At 46.1% G+C, this 12,363-nt stretch overlaps 1 protein-coding gene across 2 annotated transcripts in view; it reads left to right on the top strand.

The window, feature by feature from the left end:
- Positions 1-12,363, top strand: part of cntln (centlein, centrosomal protein) — a 174,971-nt gene that overhangs the window by 68,485 nt on the left and 94,123 nt on the right. The window lies entirely within an intron of this gene.

The raw sequence follows: 12,363 nt of genomic DNA, 5'->3' as shown, positions 1-12,363 counted from the left end.
CGATAGTGTCTTGAGGTAAGTGTCACCGAGGGCATAGTGCGAGTGTATGGCAGCTTGTTAACAGCCCAAAGTGGCAACCTGGAGTTGGGCTATACTGTGTTAATTACAGCTTCCGTGAGAGGGGCACTTCATTAAATATCTACATTTCTCTGTGTCTTGCCACACTCTGTCTCACACTCATTCTAGCTTTGTCCATCTTTCTCTTTGTATCTCTCTCGCTCTCCTTCCCCCTCCCTAGTTCTCTTGTTCCCTCTCTCTCAGAAAGAAGAGGGCCAATGTCTTGTTTGATATCGTGAAACCCATCACTAACTTTACGCTCTCACCACCATTGGCCCTCCAATAAGCTACACTACTACCCTTAGCCTAGAGCTCCTCTACTCTCCTCTAGTCTCCTCTCCCCCCTCCCATCATCTCTCTTCACATCCTCTCCCCTTCCACCTCCACAACCCCCACACTCCCAACTACCTCAGCCCCTCTGGCCCTTCTGTGATGCTGCAGGAGACTGGGGCCAAGACTCTGGTACTCCCCTTCCTCCTTCCTCCTACATCACCGCAACCTCCATCCCCCCTTACTGCCCTGTCCTCCTAATCCCAGCTGAGCTCATTATGATGTAGCCTGGCTGCCTCTCTCCAAGCCTGAGCTGTCCGAGCTAATTACAGGCTAGCAGCCCCGGCACCGCCGGCCGACACGGCCTGTTAGGGGATGTCCGTCCGTACTGCCTGTCCCTGGCCGGCCGGGGCTGGAATGCAGCACATACTGCAGTCTGGTGGTGAGTGGAGTATAGGGGTGAGAGGCTAGCACGCACGCACGCACGCACGCACGCACGCACGCACGCACGCACGCACGCACGCACGCACGCACGCACGCACGCGCACACAAGGTCCTTGGAACTGAGCCGCAATGGAACCCACAAGGGACAAAGAGTGGCTGACCCACCAGACACCTGACCTCCCCCCTCTCTCTGACTGGCCTCGTGCAACCAGCTTGTCCTAGGGGGTTAGTGTAGATCCCCTTCAGCGCCTCCACCCCCCCAACCTCCTAAACTACCCCAACCTCTACCCACTCCTCCCACCTTCAGGGCCCCCTCCTTACCCACCGGGCCGGCTTGTGCAAAGTAAACTTGGCTGAGGTCTCTAAACTCGTGCTTTAGAGAAAAGGGGGAAAACGTCTCCCAGGGCACGCACACACACACACACACACACACACACACACCATCTCTTTGATCTGGCCCTTTGGCCTCAGCCCTTGCGACCATTAAGCGGCTCAGTGTGATAAACCAAGCAGAAGCACACTATCCATCTCTCCTTTCCCCTCCATCCTCCCTCTTTTGTCGGATTCAGTGATGTCACAGTAGTGTGGGCAGGATGGATAGGGTTAGCCTCACGCACTATGCAAATAGGCACGGACGGCTTTATCAAGCAGCCTTAACTCAAATAACCCAGCCATGTAAATGACTGTCGATAGCCTACAATTAAGCAGGAAGCGGAGGGGGTCCGTGTTATTGCAACAACAAACCCTGCAGCCCAGCCTCATCGGAGAAAACTCTGAAAGAGCGTCAGTCAGTTGCCTTTTGCCATTCCACTGACCGTATTAAGATGATTGCACTTGTGAAGGTTGCGCTCGATAAGCGTTAGCAATGATCCGCTAATGGCTAATTACCTCCTGGAGGCTGAGGATTTTTGGGGCCCAATAAATGGCCTCTTAACCGGGCTTTAAAACCAGCCAGCGGCAGGCCTAGAAGGAAGCTCTCAAGCACTTTCTCTCTCTCACTCTCTCTAGTTCATATGCGTACACACACACACACACACACACACACACACACACACACACACACACACACACACACACACACACTGTCATGAGACTGCACAGATGCCCCATCCCAACCTCTATAAAGAAGAAACAGCATAACAGCCCTTATAAACACCGTGTTCAGGCCCAAATGACCGTTTTCCAAGAATGAATATGTCTGGATAAACTCTCTGAGTGAGTCCCTGCGGTGTGCAGAGCAAGTTATCTGCCCTCCCAACCCACCCCACCCCACCACCCACTACCACTACCACCTCTTCTATAACCCCCAGCAGAGCAAGAGGTTGAACCTGAAGGTGAAACTGGTGCTGTTTCTTCTAGCTTCTAGTTTTTGCTTCTAGCTCCCTCCCAGTGGCTCCTTCTGAAACACTGGTGGATGCAGTAGGGCAGAGATTGCATTTGGCTTATCAACTCAGTTTGCCCTTGAACTTGGAAGTTGTGGAAACTATGAATCAGTTAGCAGGGTTAGTTCTTTAGCTGTGTTACCAAAATAGATGCTCCACTTAATTGTTTGTCCTGTCATTCTTGTAGGGTTAGGTCTACGTGCAGTTAATGTGTAATATTCAGCTCCACGAGGAGCAGGACTCCAGGGATGGCAACGTTTGTTGTTTGGTCCTTCTGTCCATCCATCTGAGACTTTGATGGATTGCCATTGAATTTGCTGTGAACCTTCATGCTTCCTAGATGATGAACCCAACTGATTTTGGTGACCCTATGGCCTTTCCTCTAGAGTTGGGTTGGTTGCCAGTTTACCCACGACTTTAAAACTCATTCACTGCCAAGGACGACTTTGACTAGTCAACTCGAAGTACTGGAAAAAATAAGAACATAAATTTCCCTCGTTTCCCTTTGCCGTTGGTCATTAGTTTTGCACCCAAAGCCCCTTTCAGCGTCTCATTACATTGACTTCTTAGAACATGACAATATGTAGATTTGAAGTTAGAAATGTCTTTGCTTGAGAGCCAATGGGCATTGGGCACCTATGAGGGGGGTTACAATTTAGAATTTTGCATAAAGCTGCAGGCACATTTCAATTGAAGCAATCATTTCAACACCTCATTTTGTGTTGCCTAGAGTGAAACCACATCATTCAACTTCCATTCACTCGCATTCACTGACTTCAAATTTCGCACCACCTCAAATATGTGTTTGCTGTTCAGTGTTAAAGACAACAAAAAGGAAAAACAGCACCCATGAGGGACAACATGCTTGTACTTCTGTGACTCTCTTAGCCAGATGGGATTTAGAAGTACAGTTGAGAAGTAAGAGTCTATTCCCAAGTAACTAAGAAATACATGTTCCTGCTCAAGACATTAAAAGATCATGTGAAAGAGATGTGGCAATCTACATTTCCCCACACGTCCCACTCGGCACCAACAATGCACACCCCAGAGGTACAACAGTTGGAATGAAGTGGATTGAAAGGGCAGACCATGCTACTGGGTGGAGATTCAGCAGCACTGCATTCTGACTGAGATTTCCTCCTGGCTGTAACTGGCTGGCTGACTAGCTGGACGTGGACGAGCAAGTGCAGGGCAGGGTGGGCGGGCGGGCGCGGAATGTTGATTCGCCGTGGGATCATTTTATCTGGCTCATTATGCATCTGTCTGCTGCACTCCATGTCCGCGCCTGTTAATTGTTGTTAAAGGCCTGTTGGTGGGAGAGAAAAAAAAGAGGCAGGGATTATTTAGGCTCCATAAACAGAATAAACACATAGCAAATACACCCCCCCCGCACGCACGCACGCACGCACACACACACGCACACACGCAGACAGAATTTAAGAGGCTACACACATGACATCAAAGCATACATTAGCCAGCCATTACTACTCGAAGGAGGGGGATGATTTGAGGTTGTATAGTGGCAGCAGTGAACGCTCCTCTGCTGAGAATGACCATTATGGAAGGGGCCCACCACCTCCTCTCTCCCAGTAGCCGACATTGACTCTAATGAAGTTTAATCAAGTTTACACTTATTTCCTTGCATGCTGCTATTTCTTTTCTTTTCATCTCAATTCGCTAAAAGTAATGAGTCTCTTTTTGCCCCCCGGACTTGAGGGTTAAGTAGAGGAGGGACAGTTTTGTGTACTACACATTGCAAGCACGCGCAGGCTGCACTCACACATAACACACATAATATTTTATGTATGCTTGGAAATTAGACCACCAAAGTGGACCCTTCATTATTTTGTAAAATAATTATTGTATACAAAAATCCCACTTTACACTTGGTTTGTAATTACAATGCAAGCTTCTGTGCACCATCAAGCCATTGCTCTAGTCTCATAGAGGGATGAAGTACATAATAAATGGTGCTATTTCAAAGCAACAGGGTCTTCATAACATACAAGCAAAAGGTTGTTCAAAAGCGCATTGCATTATGCTGATAATTCTTAGTCTTTCTGGCCCCCTTTCCACCGGTTGGGAACCGGTTCAGTTCTTTTAAGTTCTTAGTCCATGAGCCAGAGCTCCAAAATTGGAACGTTAATTATGAATTAGGGCAGCGGTGGCCGAACGGTTTGCGGAGCGGTCTTGTTATCGGAAGGTCGCCAGTTCGAATCCCCGGACCGGCACGTTAAAATTACCACCGCTGAAGTGCCCTTGAGCAAGGCATTGAACCCCTACCATGAAATGTTCTATGAGCAGGGTCTGGCTGTAAACAAGCATCTCGAGCTTAGTCCATTCACCCTGGGTAAACAAAGAACTTTACTTTACTTTAATTGAGTGTGCAAAACCATACCTATATTAGATTTATATATGATATATCTTTTTCATGTATTTCATTTTGTAATTTTCACCTACAGTAGGCCTGTACGTGATTGGTGAATAGGTAAAAATGTAATTAATAGAGCACCGAAGTCCTGACGTCACTCGCTCATCCCCTGGTTCTGCCTGGTTCACGGAAGTAATTTCTCTATGGAGAATAACATGGAGTCATCTTAAAATCGTTTCAAATAAGCATTGTGGTCCAAAAATAAACAAGCTGTCTCTGCGTTATTGTCAGGGAGGTGTCTCTGTATCGTTTGCGACAGTCAGTCACTCATATATGATACATTTCTGTTTCTGTCTGTTTCTAGCGGAAATGTAACTAATTCACGCTAATCCACGCCTTTGTTTTTTCTCGGCTTGATTACTGCAATGCACTTTTTTCTGGATTGCCTAAGCAATCAACTGACAGATTACAACTTGTCCAAAATGCAGCAGCCAGTCTTAACTAGAACTAAAATGAGAGAACATATTACTCCAGTCTTGGCCTCATTGCACTGGCTTTGCCTAAAAGAATGGCAACTAAAAAATACGGGGAAGCAGCTTTTTGCTTCTACGGGCCGACGGCGTGGAACAAACTCCCACTGTACCTTCGACAGGCAGCCTCTGTAGACATTTTTAAAGCTCAGCTCAAGACCCACTTCTACACCCTTGCTTTTAATTGATTTATTTGTCTTTTTAAAAAATGTTATTCATGTCCTCACTGTATTGTTTATGCCCTGCCTTTCTTTTATTTTTTGTGTAAAGCACTTTGAGCTGCATTTCATGTCATGAAAGGTGCTATACAAATAAAGTTTTATTATTATTATTATTATTATTATTAATTCAGTAGCAGTAACAATAGCGTTTTCTCTTAGTCAGTTGATTCTTCATATCCATATGAGTGAAACGGCCTGGATGATTTGTTTATTTTTCAAACACAATCCTTATATGAGGCGATCTAAAATCCTCCTATGGGGATTACAATGCAAATAAAAATTACAATTTACAATTTAGGCATTTAGCAGAAAAAAGTACATGAACCCGTGGATTTGCGCCCTCTACCGATAGTCAGACTTCGGTGCTCTATAGTTATCACCATGAAACTTCCCCAGTTGATTACTTACACGAAGACAATGATTTATTGTATTACAAATTTTCTGAAGTTGTACATTTAAATATGCAAATTTCATCAGGCCTAGCACCATCAATTGAAAAGGATGGACCTGCATTCTAGACTTGTCTATTAGTATTTTAAATACATATATTTCCTATAAAGGGGAGGCCCTTTTACAGTAAGGGCTGGATGTGCTTCTAAAATCACTCTCTATTGTCTCTGCTGTAGCTGCCTGCAGGTACACACAGCTCTGTATGAACTCCGCTTGGAATTGCAGTAGCCTAGAGGTTAGAGACGCAGGCTTGTGACTTCAAACCCCTTTTCCCACCTGGGGAAATCTAGGGAGGGAAAAGTGAATGAGAACTACTCTGCAGTCTCAACAACTACCATACCAAGTGCCCTCAAGCAGGGCACCTAACCCCACCTACCCCCACCCCTGTTGTGGAGGTCTTCAGTGGGAAGCTGTGTAATGTGAATTTCTGTAAACAAGCGTCCATGTTTAGTCAAATTTCCCTGGATAAAAAAAGGGTTCGAACAATAACAGTCCTGTTTTACTGACTATAGTGCTTTATTCTCCCAGACTCCACCCCTGACTCAACAGCCCTAAAGCTAGGGCTTAACTAGCAAAATGTCCCACCTGAATCAAATCATATCTAAGTGTACGTCTCCCAGCCACCTCCTCCCCTGCAAGAGGAAACAAAACAAAGAAAGTCTCTTCCCCAGCCACAAAAATGCCAGAAGTCTTTTTTTTCTTTTTCTTTCTTTCTCTATATTGTCTATTCCATGTTTTTCCTATATTTTTTGTACCAAGCAAGACAGTGAAAGTCTGAAAAGAAAGGCAGAACAGTGCATGAAAGCAAAACAGTTTTGGGGTGTTTTTACACCCTTGTGGACGTGTATTTTTTGTACACCATGTACTGTCCTCAATATAAGTGGCTAGATATCTTGACAGTCAGATAAACTCCTCCTTGACATTAAGACTCTGAAGACAGTTGTTTCCATATCCACAGGTTTACTAACATCAAAGAAGTGTGAAACTGAAACATACAAATAAAGCATAATCAATATCCACAATATATCAAAAATAATCCAGCAACATCTACCTGCATATACGCCTTTTGATAGCATCATTGGTATGTAACTAATGCTTAGATGTTCATTGATGATTGTACATGATTATTTTTGATATATTGTGGATATTGATTATGCTTTATTTGTATGTTTCAGTTTCACACTTCTTTGATGTTAGTAAACCTGTGGATATGGAAACAACTGTCTTCAGAGTCTTAATGTCAAGGAGGAGTTTATCTGACTGTCAAGATATCTAGCCACTTATATTGAGGACAGTACAGTGAAACAATGGCTTTCTAGCGGGTAAGATAACGCAGTGCAAGCTGGAATCTATCAATACGACGCTGTCACACACAACCAGTGCTACCAGCAAAGCAGTGTACAAACAGAGGTACATCATTCGACTGCACCATGTCTAAAAAAACACCTTCCGAGGAAGCAACATTAAAGACGCGCTCCCGTGTCACATGTTCATCGCGATCAACTGGCTCTGCTGCAGCCAAGGCGAGAGCAAAAGCAGAGGCAGCTAAAACCCGTCTTGCCTTTGCTCAAGAGGAAATGAATCTAAAGCTAGAAAAAGCTCAAGTGGAAGCATCCATGGACATGCTGAACTATAAAAAAGAGGCAGCTGCAGCAGAAGTGGAAGCGGAAATACTTGAAGCTGCTGCTGATGCAGCTAGTGAGAAACTCAGTGAGTTAAACTTAGATTCTCCTCCATTGGACGCCGCACAACGCACTGAACAATATGTCATTGACCACGCTAAAATGCAACAGTCACACCAAGTCCAAGCAGAACACCAGGCACGTGATAATAGTCCCCCAGTAAGAACAGAACCACGCTTTTCACTTCTCAAAACTGGAGCCAAACCTTTCTTTCCAGATCAAGCTAATACTGCTTCCCAACCACATTATCCTATCACACCAAATCCTGCTGATGACCCACGTAAAGTTAAGTCCAAAATGCAACATGCTACTTATGTTCGGCATTCCAGATCGCAAAATGACCACAGCCGTTCTCCCTCTCCAACCCCCAAAAATGACAGCTCGAACATTAATGACTTTGTAAGATACCTAGCCCGTCGTGAGCTTGTGGCTACAGGCTTACTTCAATTCAATGACAAGCCTCAGAACTACAGAGCCTGGAGACGCTCTTTTGAGTCTGCAACCACTGGGTTGAATCTGACACCAAGTGAGGAGATGGATCTTCTGCTTAAATGGCTTGGTAAAAACTCAGCAGAACAAGTCGAACAGTTAAGAGCAATACACATTAATCACCCAGAGGATGGATTGGAAATGATATGGGACAGACTTGATAAAACATATGGCTCAACAGAAGTGATTGAAGATTCTCTGTTCAAGCGACTTGAAACCTTTCCAAAAATAACAAGCCGAGATTGTTCTAAAATAACAAAGTTGAGTGACCTACTAATGGAACTTAATTCTGCCAAGCGAGAAGGAGACTTGCCAGGTCTCGCTCTCCTCGACACAGCAAGAGGAGTCAACCCAATAGTGCAGAAGCTCCCATTTCGTCTACAGGAAAAGTGGGCATCAGCCGGTGCATCCTTTAAGCATCGAAATCATGTTCATTATCCCCCCTTTTCCTTCTTCGTGCAATTCATTAACCAAGAGGCTAACATTGTAAGCGATCCAAGCTTCAACTTCCTGTCTCAATCAGACACGGCTCCCAAGACTGAGAAAACAGTTTGGAAGTCAAACAGACCACGGGAAGTCTATGTCCACAAAACCGAGGTTTCTCCTAAAGCCACCTCAAATGCTGGCGAGCTCCAAACAAAATCTGATGACTGCAATAAACTATGCCCCATTCACAGGAAACCGCACCCTCTACGTAAGTGTCGTGCCTTCCGGGAAAAGCCCATCGAAGAACGCAAGACATTCTTAAAAGAGAATAACGTGTGCTTTAAATGCTGTTCATCGTCTACACATTTCGCAAAGGACTGTAAAGCTAAAGTGCAATGCTCCGAATGTAAAAGTGAGAGACACCACACAGCGCTTCATCCCGGACCCGCACCCTGGACAGTAGAGGCGGCTCCTGCATCTGAGCACGGCGGGGAGGATGAGGAAACATCCCCCCAATCTGAGGTTACCACCAGATGCACTAAAGTCTGTGGCGGAGATCTGACAGACCGATCCTGCTGCAAAATCAGTCTTGTCAAAGTATATCCATCTGGCCAAAGAGACAAAGCAGTGAAACTGTATGCGATTTTGGACGAACAGAGCAACAGGTCGCTTGTTCGTTCACAGTTCTTCGACGTGTTCAGTGACCAAAGTCCAAGCGCTCCTTACACGCTGAGAACGTGTGCTGGAGTAAAACAGTCCACAGGAAGAAGGGCCAGTGGCTATGAAGTGGAATCTCTGGATGGAACTGTTCGCATCCCATTACCAAGTCTCATAGAATGCAACGACATTCCCAATAATAGAGATGATATTCCAACCCCCAATGTCGCTCTTCATCATGCACACCTAAAGTCAGTTGCACACCTCATTCCGGACATCGACCCACATTCCCCAATCTTGCTTCTCTTGGGTCGGGACATTATCAGGGTACATAAAGTCCGCAAACAGGTGAACGGCCCTCACAACCTACCCTATGCTCAGAAGTTGGATTTGGGTTGGGTCATTGTAGGCAATGTATGTTTAGGTAGCGTCCACAAACCACCATCGGTCAACACCTTCTTCACGAACACCACAGAGCCAAAACGCCCTACTCTCTTTGAACCATGCCCTAACGTGTTCCATGTAAAAGAAACATACAGTGATGTGCAGGTCACCAACCACCCCCCAACATCTGAGGAGAAAACCACCTGTGATCCTGACCACTTGGGATGCACTGTCTTTAAGCGAACCAAAGACGACAATCAGGTGGCTCCCTCAATTCAGGATATCTCCTTCATGGAAATAATGGATGAAGGACTAAGAAGAGATTCAAGCAACCGTTGGGTTGCCCCATTACCTTTCAAGTGCCCACGACAAAGGCTCCCTAACAACAGGCCCCAAGCACTGAAGCGTCTCATGTCTCTCAGGCGCAACTTTGAGAAGAAGCCTGAAATGAGAGAACACTTCCTCAGCTTCATGGACAAGATGTTCGAAAATGGCCACGCTGAGTTAGCCCCTCCTATCAGTGAAGAGGAGGAACGGTGGTACTTGCCCACATTCGGCGTGTACCATCCGAAGAAACCCAAGAAGATCCGAGTGGTGTTTGATTCTAGTGCCCAATACAACGGTGTATCGCTCAACGATGTGCTGTTAACTGGGCCTGATTTGAACAACACACTGCTTGGTGTACTGATCCGCTTCAGGAAAGAAGCAATCGCCTTTACAGCAGACATAGAACAGATGTTCTATAGTTTCCTAGTCAGAGAAGAAGACAGGAACTTCCTACGGTTCCTCTGGTTCCAAGAGAACAACCCCTCCAAAGAGATTGTCGAGTACCGAATGACAGTCCACGTCTTCGGTAATAGCCCCTCACCTGCAGTGGCTATTCATGGCCTACACCAATCTGTTCAGAGCAGCGAGTTTCACGTCGACCCTGATGTCAAGAACTTTGTAATGCGTGACTTCTATGTAGATGATGGTCTGAAGTCCTTGCCTACAGTCGAAGCCGCTATCGACTTGCTAAAAAAGACACAGGACGTCCTCGCTCAATCAAACCTGAGGCTGCATAAGATTGCAGCAAACAACAAAGAGCTCATGGAAGCCTTTCCGCCCAAAGACCATGCAAGCGACCTTAAAGACCTCGACCTCGAGGCAGACACTATCCCTATGCAACGCAGTCTTGGACTCAATTGGAACCTCCAAACAGACTGCTTCCTCTTCAGCGTCTCTGACGAGATAAAACCTTACACCCGGCGAGGTGTTTTATCCATCATTAACAGCCTCTACGATCCCCTTGGATTTGTAGCACCGGTCACTATCGAAGGCAAGGCTATTCTGAGGGAACTTACTACTGAGAATGGTGACTGGGACACACCATTACCTGACGACATGGCAGAAGCGTGGACATCATGGAGAGCTTCTTTGACAGAGCTGTCCAATATTTCCATCTCCAGACCCTATGCTAAAACTTCACCTTCAGCAGCTGTCAGAAGAGATCTGTGCGTGTTCTGTGACGCGTCAACCAAAGCTATCGCCGCAGTGGCATATTTAAAACTCACAGACGCTGCTGGAGAAATTCATGTTGGGTTTGTAATGGGAAAGGCCAAGCTAGCACCCCGTCCTGAGCACACAATTCCAAGACTGGAACTTTGCGCTGCAGTGCTTTGTGTTGAGTTAGCAGACTTAATCTCAGCAGAACTGGACCTTCAGCTCGATGCCATAACCTACTACTCAGATAGCAAGGTGGTTCTGGGTTACATTTCAAATGAAAGCAGACGCTTTTATGTTTATGTCAGTAACCGGGTACTGCGTATCCGAAGATCCTCCCGTCCAGACCAGTGGTGCTATGTGCCAACAGACCAGAACCCTGCAGATCATGGGACACGTTCTGTTGCTGCATGTCAGTTAAAGAACACCAACTGGTTCAGTGGACCTGCCTTTCTCTCCTTACCAAGTGTCTCTGAGAGCACTCACGACCTTGTCGATCCAAACTCAGACACAGACATCCGACCACTGGTGTCAACTTTAAGCACCGCCACATCATCCAAGCAGCTTGGTTCCCAAAGATTCGCCAAGTTTTCTTCTTGGAAGTCACTAAGTCGTGCTATTACTCGCCTCCTGCACATAGCCCGTCTCTTCAAGACAACTCAGAAGGACAGCTTTTGCAAGAGCTGGCATTACTGCAAAGCAGAATTCACAACCGAGGAATCCGATCAAGCCTCAGCAATCATCATCCAAGCAGTACAAGAAGAAGTTTATGGTCAAGAGATCAAATGTATCCAAAAGCACGAGAAGATACCCAGAAGTAGTCCTCTCAAAAATCTGGATCCATTCATTGACGCACAAGGCCTTCTACGAGTCGGAGGCCGCCTCCACCATTCAAGCCTTGATCAGAGTGAAAGAACTCCTTTGATTATTCCCGGCAAACACCACATCGCAACTTTGATCATCAGACACCATCACGAACAGATCCACCATCAAGGACGTCACTTTACGGAAGGAGCCATCCGCTCAGCTGGCTTTTGGATAGTTGGTGGGAAGAGGAAAGTGAGCAGTGTCATTCATCAGTGCATAACCTGCAGACGACTCAGAGCTCCACTTAGCATCCAAAAAATGGCCAGCCTTCCAGCAGATCGTCTTTCAACAGACCCGCCCTTCACAAATGTTGGGCTTGACGTGTTTGGCCCGTGGAATGTCTGTGCACGTCGGACCAGAGGAGGCCTTTCACACAGTAAACGGTGGGCCGTAATCTTTACCTGCATGAGCGTAAGAGCCGTTCATATAGAGGTAATTGAATCCCTTGACACATCCAGTTTCATCAACGCACTAAGGCGTTTCATTTCTGTGCGTGGGCCCGTCAAACATATCCGCTCAGACCGTGGCACCAACTTTGTTGGTGCATGCAAGGACTTGAAGATACCTTCAAACATTCACAACACAGCTGTGAAGACCTACCTAGCAGACCAAGCCTGCACATGGACCTTTAATCCTCCGCATGCTTCCCAT

This window comes from Electrona antarctica, assembly GCF_951216825.1.
Source record: "Electrona antarctica genome assembly, chromosome: 4".
Lineage (NCBI taxonomy): Eukaryota > Metazoa > Chordata > Actinopteri > Myctophiformes > Myctophidae > Electrona > Electrona antarctica.
The sequence above is the reverse complement of the archived record's forward strand: the minus strand, read 5'-3'. Positions and strand labels throughout refer to the sequence as shown.